This window comes from Anopheles maculipalpis, chromosome X, assembly GCF_943734695.1.
Source record: "Anopheles maculipalpis chromosome X, idAnoMacuDA_375_x, whole genome shotgun sequence".
Lineage (NCBI taxonomy): Eukaryota > Metazoa > Arthropoda > Insecta > Diptera > Culicidae > Anopheles > Anopheles maculipalpis.
The window spans coordinates 16,623,477-16,646,230 of record NC_064870.1 but is presented as its reverse complement, the minus strand read 5'-3'; the positions used below and the strand labels follow the sequence as shown (position 1 = coordinate 16,646,230).

The 22,754-nt window shown below is 41.9% G+C and overlaps 1 pseudogene; it reads left to right on the top strand.

The window, feature by feature from the left end:
* Window positions 1–17,201: 17,201 nt before the first annotated feature.
* LOC126563939 (uncharacterized) overlaps window positions 17,202–22,754 on the top strand; it is an 88,657-nt pseudogene continuing 83,104 nt past the window's right edge.

Below are 22,754 nucleotides of genomic sequence, written 5' to 3'. Positions count from 1 at the left end.
CAGTGTTGCTATCTTGCATTTTCGGGTCCAAGCCAAATGGGTGCATTGTCAGTGCAGTGAGGCCATTTCCGTGCATCCTGGCAAAATATGCGTAATGCGTGTTATTTCCTCTAGATATTTTAGATCAAGCTGCATTTTGATTAACTTTGACGCTATAGATAGCACCGGAGCAATGTTAAGAGCTGAGCGAAAAAGACATTATGATTTTTAAAATGTCATTTCAACAGCAATAAAGCATTGCAAGAAATGTAAATTTGAAACTAACCAAAGTTGCTACGTCTTAGCATGCTTTTTTCGGTACGTGACCTGTTGCAAACAGATGTAAAAATAATTGCATTCGAGGGAGGAAGAATGTGAAATTCGGTAATATAAATACTCAAATAATAATAGAACTCAGAAACAATAAACAAAATCGTTTTGTGATTACTTTTTTCTTAAAAGTTCAGTTTTAGCTTTCTTTAACTTTTTTGGGAATGAGATTTCAGGCAGTTTCTTTATGTTAGCGAATAGCGCTGCTATCAATATGCCACCGGGACCGGATAGTACTTGTGAGAATTTACTTTTGTACTAAATAAAAATGTTCTAAGAAATTAAACTTTTTTCTATCATAATTTAAATATATAAACCTCATGGCCCGCTCTGTCAAGCATTTCTGTACGTCATGGTTAGGGCTCAGGGCTCACGGTTGCATTCTTCCATCCACGAATGGATCGGATTCATGCCAAGTTCGACTCCAACTGATCCAACCAAGAGTTACTGGCGAGCACCGTCCTGATGGGGCTCATTAAGTGCTTCAAACATCGTATCTTTTCGGCTTTCACTATCGTCAGGATATCGGCACCGTGCAACAGCTCAACTAGCTCGTCACCGGTCGCCTTTCCGCAAATGTTTTCCTTTAAATTTGGAGAGCTCGGGTAAAAATTGTGCCCCGGATGTCGAAGTTCGCGATTCTCATGACATCTTTCAGAGCGTTTTTGAACAACAAAGTAGAGAGTCTGTCCCTTTGCTTAACGTTCAACACTCTAATCTTGCACTGCCGATCTAATCTTGTGACCTTCAACAGAAGTACCAATTTCCCATGGAATCCATACTGATGGATTGTGGTCAATAGTTTGGTCCGATCTGTTGTATCGTGGAACGAACAGATTCACTCTGTATTTCTCGAGAAGCTGTCGTATGTCGTGTCGGGATGTCGTATTGTATACACAGGTATTAGCTTTTACTTGCGTTGAAATTTTGCAATCCATTTTTGACTTGTTTATAAAGGCACAGGCACATTAAGATTAATTTATTATTACCGGTAGATAACATACATAAACTACCAAATAACGAGAAAATTTCATTGTATTCAAAATGCGTGCAACAACGATACGATTCGGACGCCCGCCTGGATGCCAAACGACTGCTATTACGAGATCTGTGTATTCAGTAGACCTTGTTTGGTGATCAATTGGCAACAAACTCAGCTTTCCGTCAACAATTTTCCAACAAATTCAACTTGACAGCTTCCGACGAAGGGTGGTCCGATGGTAATGGCGACAGCGGCGCCGGCCTTCACACAGACGGACTAGGGCTCACATCCCATCCGGATCGTTCTCCCGTAGTAAGGATAGGCTCTATCTAAATCTAGTATCTAGTATCTAATGACAAATCTAGTAAGTTCAGTGAAACCTAGAAGAGCTCAATGATGACTCGGAAGTTAATACAGTCAGAGTCGACCATTTTAATATATTGCGTGAATGACATCCGCAGTCCGCACATCTGGTAGTCCCCAATTTCTGATCCCAAATCTGAAAATAAAAACAAAAACCGATGTATGATAGTGACAAGTCTCTCCAGATATCTTTGTCCCTAGATGGCTAGGACACTTCGTTATGATCATGCTTTCTGTCCTTGAGCTGCTCTGATCTTCTTTCAATATTCGTAATTTGTTTTATTGAATTCAACGGACCGCTTGTGAGCTTCTTGCAGCTCAACTTAAATTACATTATTCAAATTGATCGTGACCATTGCGTTCATGTCAATAAATGATACATATGATTCTGGTAAAGAAATTAAAAAAAATCATTGTGTTTAAGTTGGAATCATATTTTGTACATTTTGCAACATCATGCATTTAAGACCAGTTAATAAAGCTTACCCACCTGAAGAACGGCAAATTATAAAACGTGCTGTTTTTCCCGTCACCTTTGTGCTCGATACTGCCACTGTTGGGTTTCTCTGGGTGCTCTCTTTTGACAACCTATCTAACCATTATATCTTTCGTACAACCGGTCAGAACGTATCCAAGGCATCTCACCAAACCAGCCAACCTGTGCTGCCTTTAGCTGTGCTGAAGCAGCAGTAATCGGCATAGCATTCAAATGCTGGCTGCCGAAATGGACGATCTTCGACCGAGATAAAAATAGTGAATAGAAAAAAAAGAAGGTGAACCCATCCGCAACCATAAAATTGAATTAATTAGAAAACTAAATCAACGATCAGATTGCCATATTTACTGATTTCTACCGGAGTCGTTCGATTGATTTATTTTCCCTTCTTGCTCTCGGTCTCTTTCAACCCTTCCGCCTTCCAGAGCGACCGTATTCACTCGTTCTACTGCGTTTTTTTTTCTTGCTTGAAATAAAAACAAAAAATAAGAAAACAACTCCTGCGTGCCCGGCAGCTGCATGTAACTTGTTTTTCAGCTGGGTTTTCTTACCTTTCTTTCTTATCGAACCTTATTAATATTCCATTAGCGGTTGTCGTCGGCGATGTACCGCCGGAATCGGTTTTGACTGTTTTTGGTTGGCCGATTTTAGGAACCAGGTTGGAATCTTCATCCGTTTTTTTTTCTTATACAACCTTCAAACCAGCGCATCATGTGATCCGCTAATGTCGGGTTTCTCCGCCCCTTGCATGGACCACTTCTAAACGACTCGTCATATTTTGATACCAATGGTCTATAACGACAAGCCACAAAGTCAGGACATCACTGTGTGTAGGTTATGTACGCGGCTCAGCAAAGCAAAAATGCTACCGTAAAGGAATGCTTTTAAAAGTGGGACTAATGTTTGATTTTTAAACCCACTTTCGTTAATGATCATCGGGTCAACTAGCAGTCCAGATAATGCTGTTGAAGCTTTTCGATGTGTCTCTAATAACTTTAGTATCAGCAATCTCTTTGAAGTATTCATAGTTTCACACCACTTAAAGTGTAAATAGAGAGTGGAACTGGTTGGAGTTGTAGGGCTTTCACACGGCTGAACCCATATCAAATCCCATCCGGATCGTTTACCGCAGCTGCGCAGAGTTGATCTTTTTCTTCTTCTACCTTAGCTCTACAACCTTGAGAGTTGTTGACATGTCACTTCTGGCTTTCTTAACTGGAATGTTACCCGTAGCTGGATAACAGTCTGAAGATGGGCTTTGATAGTTGCTGAAGTTGCTATCTAGCTATGGGGTAAAGAAAAAAATAGGCAACAAAATAAAATCAATAAAAGGACATTCTTGTTTGAGAGGATTTTGTAACTAACTGTTACTACCATGACAAGATGTTGTTTTTAATTATGTTTTATCGGTAGTTCGTACAAAACTAAGGTTCGAGATTTTCATTCCAATGCTTTTGATGGTCCCTCAAAGCTGTATCCTAAATTGGTTTTCCTATTGTTTTTAACGTTTGTACATCAATACCCCCCTCCGATGGCTTTTTGCTCCATGTCAATGATCTCAAAGTCATCGTATTGTGCGGTCGTACTTAAGCTGTCACTCCTCGTGCGAGGAACCTTGGTATATGGTGTATGGGTTCCTGACATTTAAGGACCATGTTGATTTCTTAATCAATAAGACCAAAATGTGTACTTTAAGCCCATTTTCAGTTGTTGAGTCCATGTCTGCCTAGATTGGTCTTGTAATATTTGGACTCCATCTACTTCTTTTGATATGAACCGGCTTGAAGGTGGTTACCCGTCGTTGCCTCAATTGATTTAGGATCACGATGCCCTCGTTTCCTGTGTGCTGTCGACTTCGTCTTGTTTCGAACATTCTGTAGACCTGACAATATGATGTCTCGACTGTTGTCGAATCACTTTGAATTGAATGCTCATCTACAGCGTATAACTCTGGCTCACACAAAAATGTGTGGCTGCGGGGACTGATCACCTTCTGTGATCCTGCGTGGATTTGAAACCGCAAGACCCTCCTTGTTGAGCGCAGTCGAGCGTATCGGTAGACAAACGAGTACAGAACTAAGAGGAGTGTTGGCTACCAGGGATTTCACCTACAAGAGGCTCATTTAGCGATTCGCCAGAGACAATGGTCGTGTCCTATGATTCCACGTCCCCATTACAGTGTTTCGCAGATCACAGTGCAGGTGTCGCCATGTTTGAAACAATGAGCTTGTTTAGATTGAACAATTATATGACATAGATTGTTCGGATTGTCAGTTCAGATTGTCTGTTCTATGAACTAAGAAGCATTGTATCCTTCTACAATGTTCAGTTCAGCCTTGACACAATGATTGCTGTGTTGGCATCAATGGTTAGCTGTGTTGGCGTTGGGTTCGGGGTTGTTTGGCGGGTTCATTCTTGAAAGCAGCGAAGTCACTCTTCCTGCTGCGAGACGGAGCTTGCCGATCATTCTTGTATCTGATTTGACCACGTAGAGCCGGAGCTGTCACTGATGGACAGTCTTAGGAATACGGTACTCATGTAAATAATTGTGTGTGCTGTCCCAACAATGTTTTGTTTGGTTGTAGTCCTGGAACGGCAAAAAGTCGAAAATTTGTTATAATGATTTTACATACTCTCTAGCCGGCACCCTCCTCCCCTCTTTATCGGCGAGGCCCCTAAGTCAACGAATCCGCCACTACAACAAAATACGAATTTTCTATCCATCCACAACCGAGTATCCCCTAGTTAAGTCAAAGAATAAGGAGAAAATGCCTTATTAATAATGTTGATTGTTTCAGTCATTATAAGCGGTGGTGACAATACGGTATTGAAGCGTAACAATAAATTATAAATATATTTAGCTTTCGGTTTTTGCTCAGCGATGAAACGGTTAACATTAAGCATCTTAGCTTTATCCAATTACTCGCTAAGTTAGAGCTAGTTCTGTGCTTCAAGTATACATAAAATCATTCCATCACCACAAACTCGTGTTGTGACATCGTGCTGCTCACCGATGGTTTCTGTGTTGCTGCTCAATGCGTTCAAGGCCAAACCAAACCCACTCAATATAAGCCCTGTCAGCCTATCGGTACCGCTAAAAGTAAAACATCAAACTGATTGACGCTTAAAGTGATCGTAATCTTCGACAGATCAGACACCAGCCGGCCAACCAGCCAGGGGCCCGATCCATTATCGGGCTCAGTTCAAACGCACCCGGCAATATGCTCGCAGCTTCTGCTTCCCAGCGTCAAAACTGGAAGGGGTCAACAGCCGAAGGATGCGCTCGTGCGCACGGGCTTATCCCTACGCTAATTAACATCCATGTACCGATACGCATGCTCGGTCAACGATTCTTACGATTCGGTCGGGTGTAATGCAAGAACGCGCCCTTAAAAAATATATGGACCCACACGGACGTCATGCTTTTGTGTGTGGGATTATTTAAATGATTATGAATTGTGTAAGTGAAGCGGTGTTTATGTTAGTTGCATGACCACGGATGCGAGGTGCGAGATTGCGTTATTGGAATGGTTCACTGTTTCACTGGCATCGGCAGTGTTTTGACAGGTTCTGACATTCGGCCACTTTTGACCTGCCGCTTTTTATACATCTGCACGTTAAACTAAAGCAGCGCTTATGCTTGCATAACGTTGAGCAAGGGAACGCTTTTTTTTACAGAATTCTAACTCACTCATACCCCAATCTCTAGTTATCGTGTTAATGTGTTATATATACGACTACTATACAACTGCTTCTGTTTTGGTTTTTTGTGGTGACTTGGCTCTAGCTCTTAAAAAAAACACATGTGATTTTGTTTCAATTTTTCATGAAGAATTACTTTTTTGTTGTACATTTTAGTGACCATTTGCTATAGAAGCAGGTGTCGATTAAATAAACGTGTTCATTTGATAGTAACATTGGTAGATGTATTTTTAAAGAATATTTTATTTTCGATTCGATGAAATAGGTGGACACAATATGTAAATATTAGGTACGCAAATAAATAACGGCCGTTTTTTTCACAAGTTTATTTTTACTCGTGGCATTTTTATTTGTAGAAATGGTGTCAATCAAAGCATTGGCCATTATTATTTATTACTTTCTTCCACCTTTCGGGTAAATCGCGGATTTCTTTTCGGAAAAATGATACGTTTTTCGACGCAATCCAGGTATCCAACCAATTCTGGATCTGTGCAAAGGAGGAGAACTGCTGGACTGCCAATCCATATGCCATGGATCGGAACAGATGGAAATCCGATGGTGCCAGATCCGGTGAATAAGGCGGGTGCGGTAATACATCCCATTTGAAAGGTATTAAGTTAGTTTTTCACAGGTTGCGCAACATGTGGACGAGTATTGTCATGCATCGGAATAACTTTTGTCATGGCGTGATGAATATTCTGACCGTTTTTTACACAGTGCTTGGCTTAAACTCATCAATTGTTTCCGGTAGCGTTCACCAGTGATTGTTTCTCCCGGTTTCATAAGTTCGTAGTAGATGACGCCGAGCTGGTCCCACCAAATACTCAGCATAACTCTCGAGATATGGATGTTCGGTCGAGCTGATGATGTTGGGGTATGACCGGGTGATTTTTGCGCTTAGGATTGCTGGCCAGTCCGTCCTGTACGGATAACAAAAAAAAATTTAACAAAACTCAACACAATTACTCCCTAGACAGCCCGTTTGTTCCAGCGTCTAAAAAACCCAAAATCTGTATAAAATAAGCAAAAACCAAACTCTGAAGAAGAAGCATTTGACATCCCTTAAATTGACAGTATTTTTTCTATAAATATAGACACACTCGCAAGTGAGCAGGAGCAATATTTCAATCAAAAAGTTGTCATGCTGGAAAATTAAACTGCATCTGTAACTCAACACTTTGTTCCGGCAGTTTGCTGCAGGGAGTAAAGCTACGGTATTGCAAAAACAAAGCAAGACAAAAAAGGGGGGGCTAAAGAAAGTTTACAAGACGACCCTCATCACAAGACACGCTTCGCCGCGAACCGTCGCTTCGGCTGGCAAATGTGCTCAAATTAAACATGTTTTACCAAGTTCAGCATTCTACCATGCTCGTGTGCTTTTGCACTTTTTTTTTCGTTCGGCGCTCTTTGATAGTGCACTCGGAAGTAGTCTGAAAAAGGAAAACAAATCGCAAAATGGCCACACGGAAAACCTTACGAGCGACTGTCACTTGGTGCTAGTGGTACTATTGTAAGGGTTGGCCATTAGCCGTTTTGTCGTTGTTTTTGTTTTAGCTACAGCTTACATCCTAGTATTTGGACATGAAGCTCCCAAAACTTTGTGTTACCGAAAATGGTAAACTCCTTAACCTCTTCATGGCGGATGTATTCGCTATTCTGTGTCGGTCAATATAGAACATCTTGCTGTGGTGTAAATGGTTACCAGCTGGATGCACTATGAGCAACATGTGTGTGTGTATAAAAATGCATTATTTCACCAAGAAAACAACAAGCAAGACCCAATTAATGGGTGCACAAGTTGACTGTTTTGGAAGTATTCTTATTTCAGGTCTAGAAAAGTTTGCAACGCCCATAGTAAGAACACTTTGTTCACTTTAGACATTTATCTATGTTCTGTTTCTAGCTAGCGAGTCACTGTGAGCACATTTTCCATTTGGGTGTGTTAGTTTGTGTGTGTGTGTATGTGTGTTCTTTGTCTTGTGTTTTGTTGGCTAAACTTTGAATGCCTTTGGACCGTAACATTGTAACCGTCGCTTTGTCCTGTCACCAGGAACTCTCGAGAAAATGCTCTAACAACAATATATTTCCCACACCTACTGCGTTTCGGTTAGTTGTGTTTAATTTCAAATTAACATGTTAATAGCCGCTCGTTTGCTTATTGAACTATTTTTATAACTCCTCTCTTGCTATCCCCGGTGTCTTCCGACTGCAAGCCGATTGTTGCACGTTCTCCAGAGGAATTTCAATACCATTTTCCAGTATAGCCACAATCGATTGCAGATCTCGCGGGATAATCGCTCCACGCAATCGGTCCCTGTGAGGTAGCATGGCTATTAAAGTGCCTAGGTAAGCAGTGACTTTGTATCTTCGGACAATTGAGTGCACCAACATGGTACTCGATTCTGGATTCCAAAACAAAAAAAACAAAAAACGAAGTTGTTGTCTTTTTTCTTCGAGACTTACCCCGGGGACATTCTTGTTTTTCACCACGCTGTCTCTTGCATTAGCTCTCCTTCCGACCAACGTTGGTACACTTGCGCCAGAACGTTTGGGAATGAGGTGTCGGTGTACGTTGCAAATGGGCCGGGAAATCAAGACATCTTACCGAGAGTTGGCAGAAGCGCGGCTTGATATCATCCCGCTGCACTTTGGCAACATTGTAGCGCCCGTTTGGGTGTTCTTCGGCCTCAGTCTGCCTGATTTATGGTTCAGCTGGTGGAAGGCCATTAGTAAACCGCGCCGAAGCAATTGAAGATAAATCGTGATTCGGAAAATTGAAGGGATGAAAAAGAAGTAAGAACACAAACGGTTCGAGAAAAACCGGGACATTCGGTGCGGTGTATAGTGCGGTTCGAGAACTATGCCGCCTGTGCTTTATACGAAGCGTAGATTCTTGGCGGCACACAGAAATGGAATGCCCTTTGGCCTTGATTGCCGATTGCAGCGAATCAGCGGTACACGAAGACAGAAGGTTCAAACCTGTAGGTTAGAATCCTTGGCGCATGGGAGAATGGGTTGTTGTTGTATTGAAGGTTTTGGTGTATACCAACGCTGTTGCGGTAACTTTTTCTAAATCTTCTTCTTCTTGGATTAACGACCTTCTACTAGGTCACGCCGGTCTTCGAAATGGCTTACTAGACTGCCGGTTGTCGCCGGGTCTATCAACGGGTAGCCCCAACTATTCTAAATATTGCTTAACAATTTAGACTTTGAACTAGTGTTATGTTTACTGAGAGAGGTGGATGATTTTAATCTTTCTAATTAATGATTTAAATAAACTCCTCCAACATATTTTTTTACAACTCTTTTCGGGTTCGAAGCGCCAAGAATTTTAAATTCTTTCGTTGTTATCAAACTCACAACGAAAGAGTTAATACTCGCCTCGAAGAATTTGATTAAATTAATTAATTAAACTAATCAATTAATTTAATCAATTTTTCTTTGGTGGATTCTTGCAACACATTTAAACATTTTGAAGTGTCATCGTAAGGCTTTCTTTTCCTCCACCTATCATTTTCCTGATGTGTAAAAAAGTAGTTTCCAAGAATTCATAAAATGGCAACATTTGTACGGAATACAGAGCTTTTTGCGAGGAGTTCTGATTGACTACTGCATGAGGCATCCAAAATTCATCGTATATTAGAGGAAGTTTATGATGACCATGCTCAAGGACTAGGAATAGATCCTTGAAATATGAAGATAGAGAACTTTAAGGCAACGCTCGTTGAAGATCCTTCGCCAGCCCAAGACGAACTTGCAAAGTTCGTTAAGTAGTACATTGGGTGCGGTACGAATTGAAGCCCAAGACATCATCGACACCAAGGCCCAATGTTCTAGAAAAACTCGACCGCATGTTGCAGCACCGGTTAACAAATATTTAAAAACGCTGAAAGCTCTTGTCCAACTTTGTGGAAGTGTAAAATGTATTGGTTTTTGGCTCAATTATTTGCTAGGTCACGCTGGCGATCTATTGGTTTGCTAGACTTATTGATGCCACGTAGGTAGATAAACAGTCCTCACGCGTTCTACGCGGTGACAGTTCGGATAGGATTCGATCCTCCGTTTCTAGCGTCTGAAGGCCCAAGAGCCGATGGTATTAGTAAATGAGGCACATAAGTAGGAGCGGCTCGAACAGGGATTCAAATTTCACCAGATCCTGATAAGGATAAACCCATGATTGAACTGTCTCTCGACTAAGTTTGTTCAAGGCTTGCTTGATTGTTACATCGTTCACAGTTCTTACACTTCATCGACCAAAGGTTTATAAAATAAAGCACACCAACGCTATTGCCACCAAGTGAGCCCTCTGTCACAAACAATCTGGCAATCCAAGCCCTGTCGTCTCGTCAGCAACAGCAAAATAATTCCAGTGGCGAGACACCGTGGATCGGAAGGATGTGATAGAGCGAAAAAAAAACGCAGCCCTGGCACGACTTTCTCATCACATTTCGGGTGGTCTCGTTTGTGTAATCGTTTCATTGCCGCCGTTTCTCATCGCATCGTAACTCGCCCTCGCCAGATTGGAGGATTTGTTGTCATCCGTCCCAGGGCGGATTGGCGTGGTTGCTCTTATACAAAGGGGGCAAAGCTGGTGGACCCGAAAGGAAGAACATAATGAAATAATTCAATATCTGTGGCGGGCAGAGATCGTGAGCCGGGTCGACCGTGAGGCAAAACGTTTCCTTACCCTGTGTCCCCCCGTGTATGCTGCACTGCAACAAAGATGAGGTGCAACGGAATTAAAGAATATGATCCCCTGCGAACGATCGCCGTCGTTGTCGTCGCCATCGATCCACCATCTGCCTTACCGTGGGTTGTGTGTTGCCGTCACGCGTGCGGTAGGTAGAATGTGGAGCTAATGGCAACGTTATGTTTTACTGTGAGCCGAGTTTTATAGGATTTTCGGTGGTTAAGACGTTGAAATACTTGGATGGATTCAGCAAGACTTAAAACACTTTTGATCAAACATGGAAGAAATTTCTCACTAACATAATAGAAGGTACTGCTGCTGACTTATTATACCTCATAATGTACTCTGGTATTAACAGAAAATAGTTTTTTAAAGTATAATTTGTAAAATAAAATTGCATCCAGGATTTTTCAATTTATAATCTATTTTTGTGCAGAAGGATGTCAGCACAGAAGTAGACTAGCGAAGACGTAGTCAAACTAAGCAACACGGGATGTTGTAACTCAATCTGTTAATCACGCTCTCACAATCGTAGCGTCCAGCTTAGTTGCAGTGGTCAGATGAGACACGAGAGTTATGGACAAAGGCGTAAAAGAATGAGCCATTTGCTTCCAACGTATTGGTCAATTTCTTCGTTGACCTCAGTTTGAATATCTTTACTTTTTCTTGAAGTGGAGGTGTGGGCGCTTTCTGAAAAGTTAGAGCGATTGTTAGAGTATGGTAAGCCTGATTTTAACATGCTTTAGATAGATATTCGAAAGACAAACTAGAAAAGATAGCTGCTAATTAATTTTTTGCTCCGCGAGCCTAAAAGCTTTCCTTGAACATAATTATAAGAAATTTTATTGTTGGATTTTTCTTCAAAATGGTACACATCATAGTCTCAATATAAGATAGTTTCAAAGATACGGTAGTTTGTTTTTGTTTGGATACTATTCGAGATTTGCCACACTCCTCCTCAGAGGCAGTTTGGGCCTTTCTAAGGCCCAAAGTGGAAATGGTGTTGGGGCCCTTTTTGGGAGGGCCATGTAATCCTACATCCTGTCGTGGCCCATTTACGACTACCAATTCGTTTTGGGTTTCAGCTCGGACCTCTTTCGAAGTGAAGGGGGCCCAACGTAGCCGTTCAGTCTGCTTATAGAAAGACCCGCCTCTGCTCCTCCATTTAACACGATTATAGGAACACCTGGTGTTCAATGGAGTTAAAAATCGTGCAGAAATAGAAATCTAAGACTTTTGTGAAAGTAAAAATATTTTTTAAATAACTTACTACATTTCTGACTCCCCGCCATGCATATTTAAGGACTCTTCTTGAGCATCGAATGCTGTTCAGAAGGAAATTTGGGAGAAAGAGCGGGAACCTTCCAGGGTATCGAGGCCAAGCAGCTGACATCTGGACTCATAGGGAGGAAGAGCAGAGTCCAGAACTTCAAGTAGCTTGGAAGTAGCAAATCTGGAGAAGGATCTCAGCGCTTGCTCAATACGTTGGATTTGCACATTAGCAGTGGGGGATACTACAAATAACTGAACTACAATGATCTGGTCGATGAGAAGAAAAGTGCCCATAAACATAACGAGTCGCAAAAATTCCAAGCAACGTGTTTATTAAGGCACGAAGTTCTTAATAACACGTTATAAGAGTTTATAAGAGCACGAAGGACTCTTGGACCTTCGTGCTCTACTGACCACAGAATCTATGTGGAGCATGAATGACAGGGAGTTAACAAATGTTATAACAAGGTCCTTGACATGTGAAACACGGTTAACTTTGACACCAACAATGGTATAAGGATAACAGAAAGGATCACGAGAACTTTGCCCATCTGCGAAAGAGATGACTAGACTGTCATCTGCATCTGATACCAAAACTCATCACTAGATCAAAGCGACTTAAGCAAATCAGAAAATCAAAAGCATCGTATGAAGAATAGCCTTAGCTATTGTAGCAGAAGAACTGACTTCGACACTACCCGTTTCAAAATGGTTTCATAGGTGAAAGCTCTTCGAACAAGGTATCCATCATTTATCTGCTAGGAGCCAAAAACTCTTTACAAACCGCTTTAAATATTATTAATAGTGTAAACATTATTAAACAATTATTGTTAAACAACAATACAGAAAGAAGGTTTTTTTGTTTAAAGTTTCAAATCGAATTCCGACCACAGGACACAATGAATCACAAAAAGAAAAGTAACTTTTGCGTATCAATCGAGCTGCAACGGATTTTGAAAACCGCACAATCGGAGGCAACGAGGCAATTTGTCATGCGTGTGCCCTCTCACCCTCTTTTTCTCTCCTTTCGCGTGGCCCCGTACTCACCGTACCCTTCTATCCATCATTTACCATTTTCATTTCTTCCATCGCTGGAATTCGATGTATGTTCCTGTCGCATAACGAAATGCAGCTTTGCCTACCACCTAGTGTGTCTGGTTACGATGACGGTGATTGCCTTTGTCATCGTTTTGCCGCCATTTCATTCAACTGAATGCATTTTCGCATCGCATCGTACGGCAAATCTTTCTCGTCAAGAAACTCGCGATCGTCCGCAGAAAGCAGGTGAAAGAGTGGGCTTGGGTGACGGGGGGTGGGTGCATATTGGCGCATATCATTTGCGTATCATTTGCCATGACGGATGGATGATGGGTGAATTGCGAATTCGATGGAAAATGCACTATCGTCACACATGATCCATCAATGTGTGGTGTGGAAAATCAGGACCGAATTGCCAGTTGTTTTGTTTCCCTTACTTTCTTGGAGTGTTTTCAGTTGGAGAGATAGTGTTTTGTTTCATTCTGAATTAATAGCTATTGCTTCAAGTTGGATTATTTTTCTGGAGATGAGATGTGGTTATGTCGCTTGTAAGAGAGAATGTTGGCAGTCACTGTATTCATGTACCAAAGAATTTTTTTTCGGTTTGTAAATTTTTAAATTCTCAGTTTGTAAAGCACCATCTTTCTCGTCTTCTTCTTGGCTCAACAACCTACTAGGCTACCCCGGCCGTTACATTGCTTACTAGACGAGATGGTGCAACGTAGTTGGAACAGCTGTCAGTTCTTACTGCGGGGGAACGGTCCAGATGAGATTCAAACGATGATCCTGTCGTTTCTAGTCCGGCGCCGGTGTCACCTCTAGCACCGGACCGCTCCAAACAGCATGCTCCGAATGTTTATCTGAAAAGTGGATAGTAAATTCTCAGAAATCTGGTTATGTTTGCCATTGATTTATTACACCACACATAGTTTTTATCTTCACTATACAAAATGGAGTCTAATAGATGTGATGCTCGCGAAGCATCACTTCACCCTGATGTCTCCGAAATGTTGCTGCTCCGAATCAAAATCAATCAGTGACCAGATTTTCACCATGCGGCAAATTTTTCTCGAAGTCAATCCACATTCAGGCATACGCTGATGAAATAGACATCATTGGTTTGAGGCTCTACCATGTAGCAAAAGCTTGCAAAATGATCAACGAGTTCAATATTGACTCCATATTTGGAAGTACAATGAAGGAGCAGCTAAATTGGCGAGCGCTATCAGCTTTTTTATCATCCACGTGGACAGGAGAATCGTGGTAGGTTTAGATTGAGATGGAGTCATTCGTAGACGTTTGTGCCAGACTGAGAGCAGCTTTGAGGATTTCTACAGCTGATCAGGATAACTAAATTGTATACGCTACCGGACAGAAGTGTTGTTTCTATAGATTATTGGGAATATTCTCGAACTGGTCAAGAATATTTCTTTGTTAAAAAATGTTCTATCCATACAACCTGCAGTTTCAATGCAATCTCCTCTGTTTGTTTGTTTGTTTGTTTGTTTGAGTTATTTGAGTTGAGTTATTATTTTATTGCATCCTCTTGTGTGCGTTCTAAATTCTAATACTGATAAGCAAGCTTTCGTATGTAGGAATAGTACATACGATTAGGTTTAATTATCTTTGTATATTCCTGAAGGTAACCAGAGTTTTGAATAAATAATCCTTCTGTATCATGCCTAACGCGTTCAGCCGTGATGATATGGCCTGACGAGTTACACCAGTAAAGCCGTCGATTCTTCGTCGGTGAGCGTTTTGGGCCTTCCTTCACGAATGAGCATCCCCCACGGCGAAATCTCCGCTTCGAAAGCGTCGAAACCATTTTTTTTTTCGTTTATTTATAGAGGCTTTGAGTCTTAGAGACTGCATTCGCCTAAATATTATGGAACACTATTGCTATTATGACATAGGATAATGAATTAGTTAAAACTATTGCTTAAAGTTCTCTGTATAAATGACTGATCCGTAAAAATAGAATAAGTCGGTTCTGCTGAAGTTTGTCGGGTGATAGAATTGTCGTGTAATCAGTGGTCTAGTTGGCAGGTGTCCCGGTGGATCGTGTTTCCATGGCAAACGGTGAGGATGTGTCAGACGGTGATGTCAACACCACAGAAGCTGCAGAGTGGAGGACTGGATTTTTCTAGGAGGTAGTAGTGTGTAAGGCGAGTATGACCTATACGAAGGCGGGAAAGGACTCGTTGGATGTGGCTGAATTCGGTATCTTCCCTTGAAGCGGTGTTATGCTTGATGGGACGGAGTTTGTTGCTTAGGTTGTGCCATGTGGTGTTCCAGTGTTGGGAGATGATGGTGTTGGTGAAGCGGATGGCATCAAGGCATGTAAGGGTGTTGTGTGGTTCATCAGCGCGGAGTCTACCATTGTTGGCAAGTTGGTCGGCTTTCTCGTTTCCGTTGATTCCGGAATGACCCGGAATCCAACAGAAAACGATTGTCGGGGATGCAGATATGGAGTCTAGGAGCTGGATGTGGGAGTCTTTGGAGGTGCCGTGTTCCAAGCACTGTCGGTGACGATGACATTCGGTCGGTCGGTCTGTAGTCCTTCGTCGGCGGTCGAAACCAATCCCAACACCTTGTTTTGCTTAGAGCATCATCGCCGTAAACACTCGAAAGCTCTCGATGCGCTTCGACTGCCGTTTTCTTCGCTCGAAACAAAACCAGCAACACTTCCCGCATATGGAGCTTATCCGACTGAAAATCAGACATTTTAAAGAACTAAGAACTTTTGTGGATGGTGATGATGATGATGTATTGGTGGATGCTGTGAGTGTTTAATGGTTCGGGACTATTGTTGTGGCTATTGTAATGATGGTGGTTGGTTGCATCCAAATTCCGGCTATTGTGGTGGTGTGGCTGTTCTATTGTTGACCTTTGTGGTTTGGTCTCGACTGTGACAAATAAATAAACATTGTTAAGACAGCAGTCCAGCAATGACATTCCAAGTTCAATCTAGTCAACGTCCATTCAAAGAACGATCGACTAGCTTTATCCCGCAGCAGCGAAAGCGACACCACTACTCTCGAGACTGAACCCGCCAAACACTCCGAAACCGACGCCAACGCTGTCAAATTCAATGTGTCAAAGCTGGACTGGAGTGGAGAACACTGCACTTTCAACAACGGCTGCCTCCTTTTTACGGCAGTGTTGGAATCGCCCTCGAGTGCTGTTGAGCGGATCGTCCGGATCACCCGTGGCACTTAAAAAAATACACTTAAGACATAGACAACACAACATTTAACAAAAAAGGAATGGTGGAATACGAATAAGGATTGAAAGGATACTAGGGATGTGGAACCACAGGACAAGACCGTTGTCTCTGGCGAATCGGAAGATGATCCTCATGTAGGGGAGGTCACTGGTAGCCAACACTTCTCTAATTTCTGTAACCGTTCGTCTGCCGATATGCTCGACTGCACTCAACAAGGAGGGTCTTGCGGTTTCAAATTCCACGCAGGACCACAGAAGGTGATCCACATCGTGGAATCCGTCACCGCAGCCACATACTTTTGTCAGAGCCAGAGTTATACACTGTAGATGAGCGTTCAACGCAAAATGATTCGACATCAATCGAGACATCATTCGTATGAATGCCCGGTCTACAGAGAGCCTATCGAACCAAGGCCGCAGGGACACTTGCGGAGAGATCGAGAAGAGAAATCGCCCGAGTTCATCCGCCTCCCACATGCTCTGCCAGCGAGACAGGAAAAGTTGCTGTGGAAAACGAAGGAACTCCTGGGCCGAGATAGGTCGGTCGTAAAAAGCGCCTTCTTGGACGCCTGTTTTGGCCAGTGAGTCAGCCTTCTCATTGCCGGGAATTCCACAATGAGAAGGGACCCAAATTAGCGAGATCCTAAACGCATTATCGAACATTGAGCCAAGCAGTTCAATGATTGTTATGGTGAGGAAATCCTGACTCAGCCTTCGGAGATCTCAGTGCTTCAATAGGACTAAGGCTATCAGTGAAGATGAAGTACTGGTCCGAAGGTCTTGCTGCTATCATCGATAGTGCGTAAAATATTGCGGGTAGCTATGCGGTGTGAACACTACATGGCTGCCTTAATTTGATTACACAGTTTGATTTAATCATTCACGAACTAGATTTACGACGTTTTTAAACGTCAAAATATCGCCACAGTGGCTCCATCGATTTCAAAACGGCCGTTATTTATTTGCGGACCCAATATTTTTGGTAGATAGCAATTGATCGTTACTCATGGAACAGTACTCGAGCAACACGTAATTCTATAATAGTTGGCGACGAGGATAAAAATACCAAAAAGTCGAATCAAGCCAAAGTCATGTTATTATTTAGTGAAATTGCACCATTCTTCATGGACAAGGCCATCCGGGAGTGTTCGGAACGAATGCATATTTTATTCAGTACAGTAAAGGAGATGAAACCATCAAAGAAGGCCTTTATGCTATGGACTTTGGGTGGAGCGTCGCTGTATAGCCTCGTATCAAAGCTGGTGTTGCCTGAACAACAAACAACGGTGAACTACGAGAAGATGAGCCACTGAATCCACACGCACAATTGTGTAAATTCATGTGCTCTCTAGCTGACAACCAGTAGCTGGTGTTTGATGTGAAGGACTGAGAAAACGTTTTCTACGAAGTCGGAGTTAAATCTCAATAGTGCGGAAAAAATTTCACCAGAAATGGGGATCACGGATGTGGAAGAGCGCATAATCCTCAGACATGTCATGAACGTCCTGGCCGTATTGCTTGTCTTATGGATGGACGTAGTGAGGATAGTCAGCCTTCACTATGGTGAGATCGTCTGCATGAGATTTGAAATTCGGTTCTGCCATTTGAAGACAGGCGCCGATGTCGCCTACATCAGCGGGCTGCCCCATGGAAACTGATAACTCAGGCGTAAAAAAAAGATTTTTTTTTAAACATCAAAAACAACATCTTCTATAGCAGAAGCTAGGTTTCACCGATGATCATTGTTACTAGTGAATTATGAATATGTGATAGAGCATGGGCCAGGAACATGTACGGGTCACGTGGATGGGTTCATCAAATTACCCTTAGCAGAAATTTTAGAGAGAGAAGACGAGTTTACACAATTAAATATGATTTTGTCTTCGTCAATTATCGATATTGAGTTGATCAAACAATACCAACAATAACAATACAATATAAGTCAGATAATATTTTACATAAAGTTTACATGAATGTTAAGTTGGGATGGTCGAACAATGTGAATAGGGAATTGAAAGATTATGCTAAAGTTCGTAACGTGTTCGTTTTTCAACGATCGAGTAGTAATATCAGATAAACTAAAAGATAAAATAGTCAGTTTATTTCATGGAAATCATGATGTTTTAGTAAGAAAACTCGTATGGTTTAAAAATATGGATAGAGATTACCAAAAGATGGCTATTTGACGAAAAGTACGGATAAAGGCTTTACTAAGGTCTACTACTGCTAAGCCTATGTGGTGATCTCTACTTGTGGCAAAGTACTTTTCCGTACTTCTGCCACACCGGAACGCATATTAAGGAGTTTGCGGTTTTTCTAATTCTTGTGTTAGTCTACGCTTCACCATTCTTTCCAGCACCTTAGCTATGCAGGAGCGAGATTGGATGGTAGTTGTCTATTTGTTTGGACGGAATTCTATATTGCATCGACTACTGAATCCCTGAACTGAATTCGCTAATATACATGCATGTTGTGACTGTCAAAATTTGCACATGTTTACCATACACCCATTAAACATTTGTGATACAAGCACACATCTGCCTTTACTCTCCTTCCGTTTCACCTTTTATGGAGGTTTAATAGAACTCAGCTCTATAAATTTGTTCACATGACCACAATAACGGTAGTAGGTAGCTCCATCCATCAGTGAGAAACTGACAATAAATCCATCAAGCAGTCGAGACGGGCCCTTTGACTTAAGCCCCTAAAACTTTATCCCTCGTGTGGCTCGAGAGTGACCACGAGGCGAGACTTTATCCGGCGGAACCACAAGCTCGGTAGTTCCAGTTCGGTGATCCAGTTATACTATTTGTTTTTCATTGTGTTGTACTTCGTGGCGCTCATGGCATCTAACCCAAAAACACTTTATCCGCACCGGATGAATACGGCTTGCTGTAAATGCTATTTTGGGTTGCGATTAAAATTGTACACACCAGGTGAAGTCGAGGGTTGTTGTGACGGATGTTTGATTGTTTTTGCTCACTTTATCTTTGTGATTGTCTTTGTTAGAACACATTATATACATTCAATAGGAACGCTTTAGCTAGTCATACATGATATTTGAGTGTAATTCTTTTTAAGTTCATTGTCAATGAATTTAGCGAAAAGATAGTAAAAGCAATGCTTTGTAGCCATTCTGTTGATATTGCTGATGTAATGATAATTGAAAGTCTTTTAAACAGATTAGATTTTTAATAATATGCAATTTTAAACAAAAACGATTTTTCATTTAATTTTATGCACGGAAAGAACTAGACTTAAAAAAAGAACCTATAAATTTAATTGATTATTTAAATTATTTTAAAAGAATTATCATGAAAGAGAAAATTTTCTCAGTTTGATTTAACAGAGTGCTAGAAAGTGAAAAAAAAAACGATTAAAAACATATCAAAAAACAAAGTAAAAATCTGTAAGTGCAGCAAAAACACACAGAAGGATTGAAATTTCATTGAAGAACTTGAGATAAGCGAAACTGAGATAAAACAAAGGGAATGAAATCCACCGAAAAATCTCCAAAATGTGCAGCAGCGAGAACACACACGTACCTGGTAAGTAAGGCAAGACTAAAGCAAAAATAAAATAAAACCCTCCAATACTCCAAAACAAGAATAAGAAAGCGAAAGAAAGGGAGCTTGCACAGCAGAAAGCACAACGAGTAATGGAATAAAATAAATGATCGCTAAAATCAACAAGCGGAATTGGTGGCGCGGCGACGAAATCAGTACAAAAAAAAAGGCAAAACGAACCGAGATACACATAGGATGGAAAGAGGTCTGTGAAAGAAAGAAAAAAAGTACGCACACACACACACACAAACACACACACACAAACACACACACACAGAGATTGCTTCGATCGTGATCGCGGAGAAGCAACCTTTCTGGCTTGCCAAATACTCGCACAGACGCAAAGCACACGCGGCCAAGCTAGGGTCGTCTTTCGCGAAAGGCGCGTCGTTGTCGATGTGAAGTGATTAAAAAAAAAACCTCTTGGGAAAGAGTAAAGAGAAGGCAGGACAGGGTGGAGGGCGGTGATTCGTAAGGGTGACGAAGGAAGTTTTGTACGGGACGTCGGATAAAACATAGCGGTTGCAAACGCCAAATAAAAAGAAGCGAAAGAAAAACAAAACAGTCCGCCAGACAGCTTAAGCTGAGCCGGTTCGTTTATTGCTCGATAAATAAGAAATAAAGATAGCCCGAAACCGATGAATATGTTTATGTGCGCAATAAAGGTAGTAAAACTGTTGTGTGTGCGCTGATCAAGATTGTTCGGAGCGCCGCCATCGGCAGGTCCCCTGTTTTCGTGGCGAACGTAAGGCTGCATACGGTCGGTGGTATTGATTTCCCGAAATAGAGCTTTCCCGAAGATGAATCTCTTTGTCGTTCTTGGCGCAAATGTCGCGCTGGCTGTAGGGGAGAGTTTTATTAGCTATTTATTTTTTCTATTTAGTATTGTATCATCCAATGGGGATGATCTCAGTGTTTTGTTATGGTGAGATCGTATGGTGTTGGTGGTCAATGATTCATGGATTAGTTTTCAGGAGTCTGAGGACCATTTTGAAGCATTGTTTTAGTATTATAAAAAAAAACAACTGTGTCATGAAGGTTTGAATAAAGCAATTTGTAATGACTATACAACTGGTATAGTCGTTTTTCAAACAAATATCCCAGCGTTTTTGTCGAAAGCATGAATGTCATCACTCCATCTCAGTTTGGTCTAGATCGGCTTTATAGACTACGTTGTTCGGTGATATTCTCATGACATGACCACTCCACTGAAGCATAACGTGCCAAACTCGCTGCACGATGGTGATAATGTGTTACTCTGGCTATGCTGTCATGTGCCGATGAAGAGTTGTTAGAAGTAAGTATTCGCTACTGCAAAATATTCTCCAACATTAGTCTCATGGCTAAGATCTGGTCGGGGATTGATATTCCGCTTCGGAGTCCTCTCTAATAGTTCCTCAAATCCCATCCGGACCGTTCCCCCGTAGTGAGGACTTACCATCCAAAAACGTGGTACCAGCAATTCTAGCAAGCCATCAGATGGCCGGAATGGTCTAGAAGATCGTTAAGCCAAGACGAAGAAGAAGTTTCCAAGTAGCTTTTCGTCGAATGGGACAAGTCGTTCTTGCAGTTTTAGAGAGATGATTTTGTAGGCCAAATTAATAGCTTTCACAGCTGATCTCTAATATGTTTCTTTTCTTGTTGGCGCAGTGTGGAGCTTGTGCGCACAGTTTGTTTGCTTAATTATTTAGAATAATATCTTGTTTGAGTCGCTGAATTGCCTTTTTTATCGGTTTTGTTACTATTCTGGCGGTGTCGGGTAACTTGTTGTACTTGAGTTTGGTTCCCTCAATGCTAGTTGACAACAGTGGAGCACAGAGGAGCAACAGTGTATTTGCTAGTAGCTGTTCGTCTAGTACAAAACGATTGGAAAATAATTTATCAACATTCTAAGTTCATCACAGGACAAGCTCTAGCTGATAACCGATCAGAACCTTATCGATAAAAAATCTGTTGTTTCAAGTGGAATTGTTCTCGAGGATTGATTCTGTGCACCTCTCAGTTATGATTGTTCCTCGGTGTATAGTCGTCCTCTAAGACCATGACGGTCAATGTAAACAGACATGTTAACTCCAGTCGGAAATACATCGCAAATCCACCCGCAATCCATCAATACTTTCCGGTGTTCAACAGCCAGGATTGTTTTGGGCGGTTTATCTATTCGTGGTCTATCTGCAATTCAATCCAGGGATTCTTGAATTTGATATTTCCAAGGATCAGATTGTTCGGGATTATAAGCAGAACCATTCTACTAATGTCTTGGTGTTTTTATTACGCAATGAAGTCTCTTAAAAAAGGTTTTCTACGTCACATTTAGTACCCTGATCAATAGTATAAGTGAAAAGGCCTTGTTTAGTTGTTTTGGAGAAGTTGTTTAATTTACAGCTCGTGTCTCTCATGAACAGCGTACCTTAACTCCCACAACAAATCTAGCTGCTAGTGGCTAAGCCACAGCTGGCGCACGAATGCAACAATGTAGGAAATGAGTGAGAACTATAACATGACATAGCATAACCCTTAGCGACGAAAAGCAAATTTCTTCACACACTCGATTCGTCTCCCAGTCCTTAGCAAAAACGTGCGGGAATACTGCATCTTTCCATAAGGACATCTCTTGATGGGTGGCCGGGGAGAACGTTTCGGAATGCAACGCGGAACGCACAACGAAACGCTGGTGAACTGGGCGTGAAGGCACGAGTACCCGGCCCACGAAAAAACACGAATGTTCACTTTCTGCGGGCTGTTCAATCGATTCAACGACAGCAAACCGCGTACGCGGAAGTGAAGTAATGCCGTTGCATTCCATTCGATACCTCTCGGTGGTTGCGTTTGCTCCACCGACCGCAGACAATCCCACCGCGCCGATCCCTTCGCACGCAACGTAATGCGGGTAACATTGCAGCATTTGGCAACGAAATGAGAACGGCAAGCACCCATAAGTTTGTCGTCGCACGCACGCCTTCAATACGCTTATGAGTGGCAAACAGTTCACAGTTTGGTGGTGTTGCATCTCCCTGCGCAATTCGATCGGACATTTCGGGATCGTATTGCTTGAATCCTACCAACGTATGTAGCCATTTCCACCGATGCTAACCCAACCCCAGTGCATCA